Raw genomic sequence first — 15,040 nt, 5'->3', positions numbered from 1 at the left:
TGTGGTAGCGGAAGATTAGAACAGAACACATTTGACCATATTTTTTTCCTAAGTGGATGTTATAAATGTTTAAAAGCAAGGGAAAAAACCTCACAGTAATTATTCTAATTCTAATGGTCACAAAAGCCAAGGAGGGCAAAACTAAGTAAGGATGAATGACCAGCAGTTAAATAAGCCAGACCAAACAAACAGAAGGGAAACAGCTCTCCTGTGCTCACCAAAGTCTCGCTGGGCAGAAGGCATCATGATATATTGCCAAAAGACACCAAAACATCGGATTTTTTAGCAATTTTTTTGTACTCAGGATGGCTGATGTTAATTTATCTATGTGGAGTTTCTAAAAAAAAAAAAATAGAGCATTTGGATAGGCTTTCATAAGGCAGACAAGTAAAAAAGCATAATTAAAACCATGTACCATGGCCAGAAACAAGTTACTACTGCCAATATCATCCACAATGTCTCTGAGGAGCCAGCTTTCCTTTCCTGTGTGAGGGAAGAACTCAAAGGCAAACTCTGCCTCCTCACAGCCCTACTAAAGCCAGCTGTGTTCACACATGAGGAGCATTTCCTTCAAGGACAAAATAAGAGAAATGAGGGAACAGAATATAAAGAAGTGACCCACTGAGGAATACAGGCAAGGGAAGAATTTACTCTGAAGATATTTATCATATTGCTAATGCATCCATTCTGGTCTATTTTAAAATAATGGAGCAGACTTCTCTCCAGATGTGACTTTGCCTCTCGTTCTGTATGAAGTTTCCAGACAGGCAGTTGAGAATTGGGTACATCTGTTAGTTTTCTTGCATGTTTATCCAGTTATTCCCAAACCCTATTTGCCTTCTCTAAGTGCATTTACCTCTCCACCATGCCCCGTGATCCCTGCTCTGTTCCCTGGAGCCCTGTCCTGCAGGCTGCCAGGAGCGTTTGCACAAACTCTGATGGTGAAACAGAAACTCACCCCAGAGCGGGGAGAGCTGTTGTAGCAGGTCAACCAACATCCTTCCACAGCAGAAAGAATGTAACTCTTACTATCTCTCTCCGTGCAATTAACATGGTTCCCCAGCTGTCCTTCCCTGTCCTGTGAAAGCATTGTACCACACTGATCATCCCAAAAGCAGGCAAAAGCCACAAAAACAAATTTTCTGTCCCCTGAGTTTGTTTCCAGCAGTTTTCCCTCATCCATTTTGTAAGGTACTCTGACTGCTAATGCTTATTTGCTCGGTGTCAGCCTCACCATCCTGGCAGCGCTTCTGTCACAGCCTCAGAGCTATTTAAGACATTTCCAGGACTCTGCTACCCTCTGTGGATAAGGAGTCGATGCTCTGATGATGCCCCGAGGCCGCACGCCCTCACTTTGTCATTCTCCTCTGTGCTGTGACCTGCAGCACACTGCTGTCACCTTGTGAGGTGACCTGCACTTCCACCATCACAGCCAGCCACACCGACACTGGAGGTACAAAGGGACTGGGTTTTTCCCCAAGTCCTTGATTATATCCGATTGATTAAGAGCTTCCCAAGGTCACAGTTCCAGACGCAGGGTCAGTGCGGTGCTGTGAGGACTCCCCAGCCCCTCGCTGCGGTCGGAGCGCTCCCGCCCCGCACCGCTCCCGCTTCCTGCTCCGGCCGGGCTGCGGGCAGAGCGCAGCGCTGCTGGGAAACGGCACTTCTCACCAGCGAGCTCTGTCCTCCTGCACCGAGACACCGCTCTGGAGAACCAGCAGCCGCTCATAAATCACTTCAGAAAACAGTTTCCTGCATTTGCTGGCTGTTGATGAGATGCTGTTCTTGTCCAGAGGGAGAGGGAGAGGGAGAGGAGTCAGGACTCCACTAGAGCAGAGATCCCTCCACCAGCCTTGGCAAGTGGCCCTTCTGTCCTGTGAAAACTTTAGATATTTTACACAACAAGATATTTTAGATATTTTACACAACAAGATATCATAGAAAACATCCGTCTGTAAAGAATCCTTCCATCATTTCTCAAATGCATGACAACCGTGATCCTCACACCTTTCCAAACAAGGATAAACCATAAAAGACCCCCGAGGCAAATTCCTTAGGGACTGTGACATTTGACTCCAAACACAAAAGATGTTAGTCAGGCAGAGATGGATCCTGGGGGAGCTCTCAGAACAGATACCCCAAGCCTTTAGGATGGTTTGTCCCACATGCACTGTGTCCATCCCTTGCCTGCTGTAATCATACAGCTGGGCTGTAGGATGGCTACAAGGAGGAAAAGGAAGGTTTCCCTTTAGGTATGGGGTAGGAAAGTTAACAAGAACCCCAAATGAATCATAATGGTCAACAAAGTTTGCATCAACATTTCATGAGACACAGGATGATGTAAAAGAAAGTATTAATGTTTTTCAGGTGTCTGACAAAGTTAGGTGCCTCAGTTTTAAAAGGTCTGCTAAAGAGGCCTGCATTTTGGGACTATCAGGAACAGTCCCAGATTATACCTGACTAGGCAGCCATCAGCAAGGGTCATTTTTTTTGCCAAAATCTGGGCTGCAAAACATTTTACAAACTTTTTAAATGTCAGTGTGCTTCCCCACACATGCTCCAGGAGCTGTAATGGTGCTGGTGCCAGCCCAGGTCAGCCTATGTGATTTTCCACCATCCCATTGAACCTGGGCACTGATCTGTGGATTGGACGTATGTGGAAACTGCAATTATTCAAATCAATTTCAATCACGTGCCTCTCTTCTGAAGATTTTAGTAAAAAGCCTCATACCTCTTAGCTGTCTTTTATCCAGGGGAATGTTTCCTATGGAAAATCCCAGTCTGTGCCCAAGTATATGGATCTCATACTGAAACCAAAGTTGTTATGATCAGGGAATATGACATTTAACCACCTACTTCCCTTAAGTCCTTAAGCTCAACAGCTGATTCATACCAGGATCTGACAATCCTGTTCTATTGGGGAAAACTCAATAACCAAAATGATAGGGCTGTTTGTAGAGGACTTTCCCAGTAAAAGAAGGGGAATTTGCATAAGAGGCCAATACTAGAGAACAGGCAGAGAGAGCACAAACATTTATGCTGCCCTAGTTAGAAAAAATAAGGGGGGGGGAAGGGGAGACAAGAAGCAAGAGGAGAACACGACAGCGCAAACCCAAACCAAAACATCTCCAACAAAGCCAATCCAGGAGAAAAACAGAGGAGACTCTGAGGTCTGAATACTAAATGAGGAAACTTCTAACAGGGAAAACTGCAAAGCTCACCATTCCCGAAGGGATGCGTTAAAAGCTTGCCCTTGGCTCCGCTCAGCAGCCGGGTGAGGGGCTGCCCTGCCCGGAGGATGCTCGGACGGGACCCCGCGGCTCGGGCTGGCTTCCCGAGGCTCCAGCAGCCAAGCCCCCCGGGGAGCTGCGGAACAAGGGCCACGGCAGGAGCTGGGAGCACAGGCACAGGGACACCGGGAATGCCGTATCGCAGCCTGCCGCAGATGGAACAGCCCCAGGCTGCAAGGACGAGCGTGCCGGCGCCTTCCCCCCTGGAACTGGGAGCAATCACAAATGCTAATCGACACACAGACAGCAGCCCAGCATGTCACCCGTCACGTCTCCGAGGCTCCAGGAAAACCCCCCTTTCCTCTCCTTGTATCACAGAGGGACAGGAAGATTCCCTCACCCCGGCGTGCCTTTCCCTCCCCCTGTCCCTGGCTCAAATCACCCCTGCAAGAAGTTTCCCTCCCTGCTAACTTCTCCATTGTCTCAGATGCATTGTTTGCAAATGTTCTCTAAAAATGCTTTGTAAAGTATTCTTTATTCCCGTTTCAAGTCTTTCCACATCCCTGTGTAACACCTGGACTTTATCTTGTTACCTGTCAGATAGTGATAAACCTACTGCACGCAACCCCTGACTTACCTTCGAAGATAAATACAATTTGTCTTGTAGCTGTCATTTCTTTTCAAACCCTGCCTTCCACAGCTGCCTTTGTAGTGGTAATAAAATTACTTTATTTAGGTTTGAAATGCATAACTTTTAAAGAAATAAAAAAGTAAAAATCCCCATCAGCGAGAGCCCCAGGACCCAGGATGAGGAACGAAAGAGATCACACCTGTACCCACTCACATTTACCAAACGCCTGCATTTGGTGAAGTGCTTTGAAATACTCTTTGCTGATTGCCTGTGAGTTGCCCACTGTGGCCAGGATGAAGAATGAGTTAGAGCAAAGGAGGTTTTTAAGCTGCACATCAGGGTATTTCCTGCACACCAGGAAAGTGAGGATTCTCCGCTGCTGGTTTTTAGGAGCAGGATGGAGAAAGATGTCAGGAATGGCAAATCCATAGCTGATCCTGCCTTTGGGCAGAGGTCTGGATTAGATGACCTTCAAGTGCCTCCTAAGGATATTTTCCATAATAGAGAATTGTATGTGCCATCTGTCCATTCTGATCTACAGATATCTACTGCAGGGGAAAAAAAGAGCAATACAACCAAAATTATCCCTGATACAGATGCAACCTTTGTGAAGGGAGAGGCATCTTCTGACTGTGGGAGGAACTGAAGCCTCCAGAGGTTAAATCACCTTCTGTGCATCTCCCAGACCCTCCTGCCTCCCCCAAGACAGAAAGTTGCCAGTTCTTCACCCCTAAGAGTCCAACCCTCCATATTCAACCACAAAAGCATCTCATTAAGTGGCAGCTTCCTCAGCATTTTCGAAACGAGCAGAGAGGCAAGGAACTGGTGCTGTTTTGTTCAAGCAGCTTTATCAAGGCTGTTCAGGTGCACTGTGCAAAACCTGCAGATGGTCCACAAAGCAACCAAACCTTCTGGTCCTAAATACCAGATATCCTGATAAAAGGGAACAACGCTCCATTGACTTGTGAGGTTCTTCTCTGATTCCTTGACATACATCTCAAGATCTCTTTCCTGGTTTTTACTTTAAAGTCCAACAAAAAAAGTGTTTAATAGCCCATCTCCATTTTCAGATGGAAATCACACAATAAAGAACAACATTGGGAGTTAATCACAATCCAGATCAAATGAGAAAATGAACAAGCAGAGCCAGAATCTGTATGAGCTGAAGACAAGGACAAACTTTGCAGGACACCAAGAGAGATACTGGAGATGCATGGAGAACACCTCACTCCCAGCTGTGCAGAACTCAGAGACTTTCCCCACAATGTGCCTTGTCCCGTCTCACGTGGGCAGAAATGTCAAACCCCAGTGAGGAGCTGAAGCACAGTGAAAATGGTGAGAAATCTGTGAGACCTTAAACATCCTGTGCAGACGAGAAATCATACAGCCATCAGTCAGCCAGGCAGAAAGGAAGTGGTAAGGGGAGAGGCTTCCCCTCAACACAAGATGGAAAAGCAGCCAGGTTCAAAACCAAGGGGGGAACAGACCCTTCTGAGAGACAGGACTGAAAGGAAGAGTATAGATTCCCCCCAAACTTCTGGACGGCTGAGCTTTTCCCAGTCGTTCTCAGGAGAACTTAAGCACACAGCTCTACCTGACATCCGTCAGTGAAGATTAAACAAAAACGATGAAGAGCTTTCAAAAGTTGATTATATTCAAATGCAACAGCAGCAGCAGCCCTTATGGAAATATCCTATTAAAATACCAGCAAAAACAGAAATGCAAGCATGGGAGACCTGGCAGAGGCTTTCCAGCTCAGACCTTTAGTGCCTTTTGCACCCACTGATAGAAGGACAGAGGCTAAAACATCATTATTGCCTTGACCTGGCAGAGGGTGATGCTGGTTCTATTTTTCATGTATAAAAATACATACAGAAAGACACAGATTATATACACATGAAAATTACAAATGTACCACATGGTCACCATTTAAAAGGAGACCTGCCTGTCTTTTTTTTTTTCACACCCTGCAATAGGTCATTCTTATTTTATGTACACACATACTTGTTTGCAGTTTGTACCCACATGTTTTCTCTACAAATTCAGAGGTTCACAGCTTTCCTTGTTAATTCAGAATTTAATCCATTTGCCACATTAGATAGGATTTTGTTTCCATAGGTTTTTGTGGTACATGATTACATTTTTATTGACTTTTTTATTGAGATTCAAAATAAAGTATTTCCTCAACAGACCTAATCCAATTTAAATATTTCTCACATCCTTGCTGGTCATTTTATCTAATCTTTTTCTACCTCACTTGGGCAATATGCTCCAGGGGTGTCTCTAACTGCAGGGGCTGGCCATGCTTTCTCTCTCTCTGTTAGCTTCCTTCATGCAGAAGAATGAATTTATCAATTACTCCAGTTCTTGAGTTACATGTGCCTGAGACTTACAAGCCTGATAAGAAACCTGAAAACAAATACATCCTAAGACAGAGTTATCTAATAGTTGGCCATCTGCTTAGGAAAATCATTTTAAGTAGTTACAGCAATTCTATTAACTATTTACCAAGTGAGTCATGTTGTTCTCTTTAAGTTAACCCTTCCTGTCTCTGCGGGCTCAGAGCCCAGGCAGTTTTGAAGGCGCTCAACCACCTTCCCTCCCTTCAGGCCATGGCAAAGCCTGCAGCCCCCCTGCACTCGAGATCCCCCAAACTCACAGTCCAGGGCACAAAAGAGCAATAAAGCAGCCGTGACTCCTAAACCACACAAACGACCATGCAGAAATCTCCTCCCGGGAGCATCCCCGGCGAGGGCACCGCGCACCAGCCCCGACACCGCGGGGTGGGAACGCACCTGCTGCCTCGGGCACTCCGTGGGGGCAGGTCAGCCCAGGGCAGGGCAACACCCCGCACCACATCCTGCCGACAGCTCCGGAGACAGCCGCGGCTCGCAGGGCAGCCTGTCTGCCCGCCCTTCACTGCCCTGTGCCCCGCACGGGGCACAGGCCCCTCCGGGAGGAGCGGCTCCATCGCGGGTGCCGAGGCTGAGCGCTCCCGGGCAAGGGAAAGGAGCTCAGCTGAGGAACTTTCAGCTGCTCGGCAGAGATAAGGCAGAGCTGGGGCTTCTGGGGGCAAGCAATGGGACAACACCGCACAGGTTTGAAGCCATCTATTCAGTCCCTGAATCGAAGTCCATCTTTTCCCTTTAACACGACTGTGAAGCGGATGGAAATCTCCTTTGAAAGCACTACAGAGAAGTTCGCAGGATGAAGCGTGCTACCCTAGAATCACTATTTTATGATTAAGCACAAATATCTGCTGGAAGGCCGAGGAGGGGTGGGTGCAGGGAGGCAAAGTCCAGCACCCGATGTTTGAGGGAAGATCCGCGGAGCAAACATCTTGGAGCGCGGGGGTGTGTCGGGAGACTGACAGTCGGGAACCAGCACAGTCGGAGTGAAACGCACCGGCTCCACGGGGAAACACCGTCCGAGCCGGGGTACCGGGGCAGGAGAAAGCGGCAGCAGGGCAAAATCGCCCCGTCTTGGGGCTGGGGGCTCGGCTGCACCGAGAGGGCAGCGGGCGGCCACTTTTCAAATTCGCGGGATCGGCAGGAGAGAGACCGCGGCTGCCGCGGACGCCGTGAGGGAAACCGAGCGCGCACGGCGGCTGCCGGGGCCGGGACCGCGCCGCGCTCGGGATGCTCCGGCGGGACGAGCCCCGCAGCCCGCCCCGGCCGGGAGGTCCCGCTCCGCACTCGGCACCGACACGGCCAGCCCGGAGAGCATCCCCGCAGCGGGGCCGCAGGAGAGAGGGAACTTACTTGAGTCCTGGCTTGTCGGGAGGACCTGCGAGTGACAGCAAGCGCGCTTTGAATGCACTCGATCTGCATACAATGAAAGGAGGAAAGAAAGGAGAGGAGAGGAAAGGAGAGGAGAGGGAAAAGGGAAGGGAAAAGGAGAGGGGAGAGGGCAGAGGGGAGGAGAGGAGAGGAGGGCTTTCTCACTACATTATTTTAAGCATCTACTTCTTTCCAGGCTGGAAAACCCACCCAGCGAGTCGAAGCCTGCAGCTGTAGCACAGGGGGCTGGGTGGCCCCGTGCAGCGCTGCCGGGCCACCGACTCAGGCTGCACACACAGAGCAGCTTCACTCCTTCTCTTCCCTGCTGCCACTACTACCCACGGAAAGGGGCCCTGTGCATTACCACTCTGGAAGTGCTTAGGAGATACTGACTCTGACAGCAGTTTCCCACTCCCAGCGGGCAGGCGGCTGTGGATCCCCCAGCACACTCCACATTTCCTGCCGGCGGTGCCGCTGGGGCCGCGCCTGGCCCCAGCCAGTCCCGCTCCTCCGCAGGACTTGGGGACAGCCGTGACTCATCTCGCAGCAATTTTGAAACAGGGGGAGAACCTCTCAAGAATTTCATCCCACTGGTCTTTGTGGGTATCTTCTAAGTTTTTTAAGTTCTATTTTTCAAGTTTACCTCTTAGCAAGTAAGTAATCCACGTGTTCCTATTGGGTGGACATTGCAAACAGGAAAAACCACCAGCGTGACTCCACACTTCCCACCAGCTCCACGGCAGGTCCCAGACTGTGACAGACTGATCCACCCCAGTGACAGCCAGCCTAGGCCCCTCTGTGCAGGGACTGCTTGTGTCATACTGTGAGGTTTTATTCCAGGATTCCCCACTCCAAAAGCATTCCCACATCACTGACACCCAGCACTGCTCACCCTGCCTTCCCTGGCAGCAGCAGCACGAGCGATGCTTTACATCTCCTTGGTGTAACAAGACAGTAGGAAAAAAGGAGCAGAACTGGCACCAGCCCCTCCAGTGCCAAGCTCAAAATCTGTGAGCATCTAAAAAGACAGTAGGAAAAAAGGAGCAGAACTGGCACCAGCCCCTCCAAGTGCCAGCCTCAAAATCTATGAGCATCTAAGCATTAAAAATCCAGCACTGGCAGCAGCAGCCAGCACCTGAGCTGCCCTCCCCTCCACTCTTACCCCAGTCAGGAAGGCAGGCTGGTTCACAGGCTGGCTCAGCCAGGCAGCTGGGAACTACAGAGCAGAGTGAAGGCTGCTCCAAACACAATGGGAATCCTCTGGGGAGAAAAAAAAAAAGAAGTAATTTTTCCCAGGAAGTTACAGAAAAAGCTGGAGTAATTTACCACACAGTAACATGAAATGATTTTAAGGAACACATACACTGACTAGCCGAGTCAAGAGAAAAAAACAAAAGTGGGAGATGAGAAAATTAGGAGCCTCATCAAAACATGCTGCATAGATGATAGATTTAGAAATGCCACCTGCCTACATGATGTTTACCAGAGCTTTTTAAAAAAAAGCTGACACTAGGAATGGGATACTACTCATGTAAGGGCCTCACATCTGCCTTGTACAAGAGGTGGTATTTTCCCACTCCTAGTTGATATTCCATGAAATTTTATGCTGTGCAATTGTTTTTGAACTAGAGGAGCAGGTCGGAATCAGCTGCCTGCCATGCTCTGCTGCATCTGCTCCGTGTTGCTCCCTTCCAGGGCAGTGTTTGCTGTGTTGCAGAGGTTGCCTCACTCTTTGGCCCAGATCCTCAAAGCCATCCAAATTACTCTCTCCCACTGAAATCAATGAAAGCTGGAAATAAAAATACTTTTAAGGAGCAGGGATGCAGTTTCTAAATATTATTTTGTTCTCGAATACATTAAACATAGCTGTTGCAGTCAACCCTCTTGGCTGAACTGCCAGACTGGTTTATTCCAGCCGTGCCATCCTCAATATATCACCTCACAAGTTTCCCAAGTCACAAAAAGTCACCATACCTGTGAAGGACCCCAGAAATGCATCATTGGGTGTTTCTTTTCCCGGTTGCAACTCTTTGATTTTTTGCAGCTAACCAATTTTAAAAGCATTTGATGTAGACTACATAGATTTTCTTTTAAATCAGCAAGTCATAGAAGATTAAAAAAAAAATGTCCAAGTACTTTCACAGGACTGGCTGATAATGGCTCCCTGACCAGCTTCTAAAGCTTCTTAGGAATTACTTTCCTTCTAGGAAAGTGTTCTGGTACCAGAAGCACTGGTTCCTTCCCTCACTGGCCATTCCAGTTTGGATGGCATATCAGATCCCCATTGTCACCTATTGATTTTATCTGTGCAGCTGGGAACTCTGCAGTGATCCAAGATGTTAAAATCAGTATTAACACCTCCCAGAGCAATGAGGCCAGACCCTCTATGGCTTCTGCATGCTCATTTCTCACTTCTGCACAAGTAACTGTGTTTATAATGAGCAGCTGATGGTTTATGTCCTATTCAGCAGTTAGATAGGATAACTTCCATTACTATAATAAGATCTGAATAGATCTGTTACCTTTCTTTTGAACTAAAAAATGAATTGGTTTTCTAGTGGTTCTATGCCATTATCCCTGTCAAGTACCAGCCCATAATTCTTGTGCATGTTCCATGTGCACTGTCCTTACCTCTGGGTATTTCTACTTATGCCCTCCCTTACCAGTGGCCAATGACAGTAAATTGACAGTAAGGAATACAAACAGCTTTTTTATCTTTTGTTTTTTATAATAAATGCAGGGGTGGCAGCTCCAGAGAGTGCAACTTCCCTTGGTCACTCTGGAGAATAAAACCAGCATTACTGTGAGTGCTGTGCCCAGGCAGAGTTTGAGAAGGGATGACATGAAGAGACAGGCTGAAACCTCCTGGAAACAAAAGAGCTTCCAGCAGCCCCCACAGCCATGGGGGGGGCTGCCACACGTTCAGAGCCAGCTCTGAGCTGAAAGGAGTCCAGAACTACAAGGACAGGAATTAAATTTTCTGATTCTGTCATGTGCAGCCAAGACAGGCGTTCTCATTCCTGGAAAGCAGAGCTGCAGTGACATCCTGCTCACTGCCTCACTGAACAAGTCAAATTCCTGAGTTTTGGGCAGCTGGGAAAGGGTGATAAGAATATTTGCACTCCTCAGATTTAGCAACTCAGCTCAAGCAGTAAACTCTAGAGAGCCTGTGTAGAACAACCCTTGAAATGCTTACTCCAAAACGGTGAGAGTAAAGTAAACGAAACCTTATGCTCGAGACCCATTGAGAATCTCACCCTTCTCTCTGCTGGCACTGCCCGAGTGACACCTTGGGGACATCAGGGATACCCCTGGAACACCAAACAGACTCATAACCACACACAGCCTGCCACCCTGGGAAGCAGAAAATTGTACCCAGGTACTGAGGCTTCCACATGGAAGACTGAAAATGATCAGTTTGCCTAGGACAGATTCTGGAAGAATTAATCTTATTTCAAACAGAAAAAATTATTTCTGTCTTTACAAAGAGATTAATGATTTATCAGTTTTGAGGCTCTTCTCTGTCATGACATTTTTCTTTCTAACCAGACTGAATTATTTAATATGTGCAAAATTACATTTAAGGGATGCATATTTTGCCAAGAACATCAAACTGAGTGTTGCATTAGCACACGTGTTCAATGTTGTCAAACAAGACATTTAAAATGGTGTGTTCTGACTTGTACATATCCTATTCCCACAAATACTGCCTGAATCTCCTCAAAAGCAATGAAATACACCTGTGTTAGTCTAAAAGAAGGGATGAGGGCACAGTTACTTGAGGTCCTTTGGATACACCAGCAAATCCTTCAACATTAAAGACAGATATATATATATATATATAAAAATACAAATCTGTATGTGTGTTTGTATATATGTGATTATTTCACACACATTGTTCAATATTAAATATTTCATAGCACTTTCAAAATCAACATTGGGAAAAGCTCGATTTTTCTGAAGAGTGCCTCATTTAACAAAGTTACACATGCAGAATTGTGCTGGCAATGCCCATGGCTAAAATCATGATGAAGGACACTCCTGTGTCAGAGACTGAAGCCTTTTGCACCAACTGTTCAATTCCAGCACAGGAGTAATTCAGCTTTTACCAAAGGCTTAAGGAAAGGAAGCTGAAGTCAAGGTAGATTTGCCCTCACAGGGAAATGCAAAGCATATCCCCAACAGTCTGAGTCCAGTCTGGGTCAGGAACAAAGGAAGGATTTTCAGTAATTTCATGTCAGGAGTTGACTACTCTCCATAAAAGACACTGCCCAAACAGACTGTGGCTTTATTCCTCTCAATGCTATCCAGTATGACAGACTATGAGATGGAATTCAATCTAAATTTAAGCACTCTCTGTAAACTATTAATAGAAGAAAAACTGGTAGCATGAATCATCATGTGGGAGCTGCAGAGCAACAGCTAAAATATAACTTACCTTTACACAATACATGAACTGTTGGAGTTGAAAGGCCCAGCAGAAGTCACTTGATTCTTCTTCACTTGAACTATTCTCATTTTATTGAGGAGCAACGAGAGGGCAACCCCTACTCAAGTCTACAAAACGCACATTGTGTATAACCCAGTTTTGTCACAACACAAATTGGACACAAAAAGCAGCTGCTGACCCTGCTCCCCACCGCTCCCTGCTAGGGCAGAGCGTGTGCTGGACACCTTGGTGCAAAATGACACAACTTCAGAGGTTTGGAGAGTTGAGCTCATGTTTCAGCTGCCCATTTCAATGCCAGCTGTACCCCTGGCCAAGAGCAGAACAGCAGCAAACCCTCCTGTGACGTTTTGTCTCTGCCCAGACCAAAGTCCAGCTGTATCTTGGAGCAGACGTTTCTTTTTTTTTGGGGGGGGGAGATTTTTTGCAGCTCCTGAACTGCAAAGCTGACAATGCAAAGCTGTGATTTTGCAGACAGCCCTGGCTATGGCCAGTGCAGGCTGTGCCCTGGTGCAGCCCATGGACTCTGAGTGTGGCCCCATGGAGACACAGCCTTAACTCAACACAGTGGCATTTTGGTGCTCTGTGGGATATTTATTTTTGAAAAATATGATATTGTCAACAGCTCAGTGAAGTTGTCTCCAGACTGTTATGTCTCCTTCTCAAGTTTCTTTCATTTTTAAGAGCTTAACTTTTAGGCTTCTGGCGTGAGGAAAGAGCCCAAAATGGTTTAAGAAAGGACATAAACAAGGGAGTGAGCTGTGCACAGCACTGGAGAGAAGCACAAATAGTGCCCCACGCTATAGAATCAATGCAGATGTCCAAGAGCAAAAGTACTGTGATGAGACACCACTGCATCCAACCCAATTTTCACAATGAGATTAAGAAGGTTTCAAAGAACTAAAAATCCCAAAAGACAAAGACCATTTAAGAAAAGTCAACATAATATTTTTCAAATAGGGCATTTAACACACAGAAATTCAGTCCTACAGAAAGGGCTAAACAATGGTGACACAGAGGAAATAGCAGACAAAGGCTCATAAAAGCCTTAACCTGGATTAGAATTGGTGGCACCACTCCCTAATCTACTTCTTTAAAAATTCATATACAATGTTTTTTTCTGAACAAAGACTTGCATGGGAGAAGTTTCAATTCAACTCTTCTAATAGAAATGAAACTAATAAAAATATTTAATTAGACATAAATGCTTTTCTAATCTTGAGCTGCCAGGAACAGACACTAATTGGCCAACCTGACTATTGAAGGTGCTGGGCTGCAGCACCAAGCAGGAATTCAGAGAAGGTACTGGGGCTTCCTCAATGCCAACACGGCTTCCCGAGCAAATTCAAAGGAGAATTCACTCAACCTTTAGTAGTGAGCATGAAAAAGAAAACCAGCTTGAGATATGAGAACATCTCAACATGAAATGCTGGGCTCAAGGAAAGGTAGTGCTGAAAAAACACCACAGACAAAGCCCTGAGTGAGGGGCTGAGAGGGGCACAGAACCCAGCTTCCTTTTTGTTGGTTTTTAAAGTTCTTCTGTAGCTACTGGCTGTAAATAGCTTCCTAGTTCATAAGGAAGTTTAGAAAGGAGTTAACTTTCAATGATAAGGGTCTCCTTAAAATAATTCTGTGTGGTGATAATGCACATCTTGTGAGCTCCTCTGATCTCTGCCCTTTGTAGAACTCTCTGCAACAGACATGATTTAATCCAAGTCTCTTCTGTCCATCAAAGCCATTGTGAAACCCTTTAGCACTTTTTCTGCAGGTCTGTGTGGCTATCCACAGAGTTTAACAATTTCAGCAGAAGGTCTCTATTGCTAACCTAGATCCTCCACAGAATTTAATGGCAGAAAACCCATGATTCCAATATCAGATTCTGTGATTCAACACAATGCAATATTATATTGCTGTTGTTTCTGAGGTGTTTATTTCACTATTCCATATAGCTGCAACTTTTCATTACAGTAAGATCTTAAAAATTAATGCACCAATTTTATTATATTCAACTTAAACACATTTATGGAGCTGGTTTCACATTTTTAACAAATTTTTTAGTGACAGCTTGGAGGGCAATCCATTAAAATACTCTGGTGAGGGAATATTATTTCAGTGGATATGGGAAAGAAAAGTTGCAGCTCTACAGACTGGGCAGACCCTGAGGCCTGGCCCAGTCTTTCCCTCCAGATGCCCACTGCACGTGGAGCATGTCCATGGGGCTGCCACGTGCTTCTTATAGAAAAGAATATCTGCTTTCTGACATGAGTGTACTGCAATACACTTCTGAAACATTTATTTGCAAGAGAAGTACTAAAAACAGGATATAAATCCATTTTAAGTAGTAAAATGTTTTCTTAAATCAGGCATGTTCTTAAACCACACACCTCCAGCAGCTCCAGACACTGCAGGCAGGACTGCAAGGAGTACTCAGGGAGAATATTTCACCTCAAGAAAGGAGAAATGCAGTATTACATTACTGAGACAAACACTTTTCTGGATGGCTGAAGTCAGAAAACCACACAAAGTATCAAAAAAAGAAAAAAAAAAAAGGTAAAATTAAAATACCTATACTAGCCAGTGCCTTTCAGAACAACATTTACAATAATTAGGAGCTCAATCCAAACCTCTGGATCCAATTTATTCCAGAACACTTGAAATTAAACCAGCATTTGGAAACAGTTACCATTCAGGACAATTTGAGACCAAACCAGGTTTAAGGTGTTCTAAGCTTTATTTTCACCTGGAAAAATTTGTGTTTAGGCTTCTGCTTTAAACAGTCTGAACTGTTCTAGAGATTAAGCCCCCAACCTCTCTCCAGCCCAACTCCTTTAGAGACAGAGGGGTGAGCACACAATTGCCTTACTGGGGTTGGGCTAAATTACATTTAAGTAACTGTAATCCTGCAATGTATTACAGAAGTTGCCTGAACTGAACATATTCTCTGCAATTTCCT

At 45.9% G+C, this 15,040-nt stretch overlaps 1 protein-coding gene across 3 annotated transcripts in view; it reads right to left on the bottom strand.

Annotated features, from left to right (window-relative positions):
- Positions 1 to 7,998, bottom strand: part of ADORA2A (adenosine A2a receptor) — a 28,054-nt gene extending 20,056 nt beyond the window's left edge. Inside the window, exon 1 of one of the 3 annotated variants that reach the window (XM_041420404.1) lies at positions 7,851 to 7,998. The gene's annotated coding sequence lies outside the window, so the exon portion shown is untranslated. Of the gene's footprint in view, positions 1 to 2,731; positions 2,755 to 3,221; positions 3,257 to 7,850 lie in introns of those variants that run through there. The other 2 variants (XM_041420405.1, XM_041420406.1) reach the window with 2 other exon arrangements.
- Positions 7,999 to 15,040: the final 7,042 nt, after the last annotated feature.

The sequence above is a fragment of the Onychostruthus taczanowskii genome, unplaced genomic scaffold (assembly GCF_017590055.1).
Source record: "Onychostruthus taczanowskii isolate IOZ18803 unplaced genomic scaffold, ASM1759005v1 scaffold64, whole genome shotgun sequence".
Lineage (NCBI taxonomy): Eukaryota > Metazoa > Chordata > Aves > Passeriformes > Passeridae > Onychostruthus > Onychostruthus taczanowskii.
This window is presented reverse-complemented; position numbering and strand designations above follow the sequence as displayed.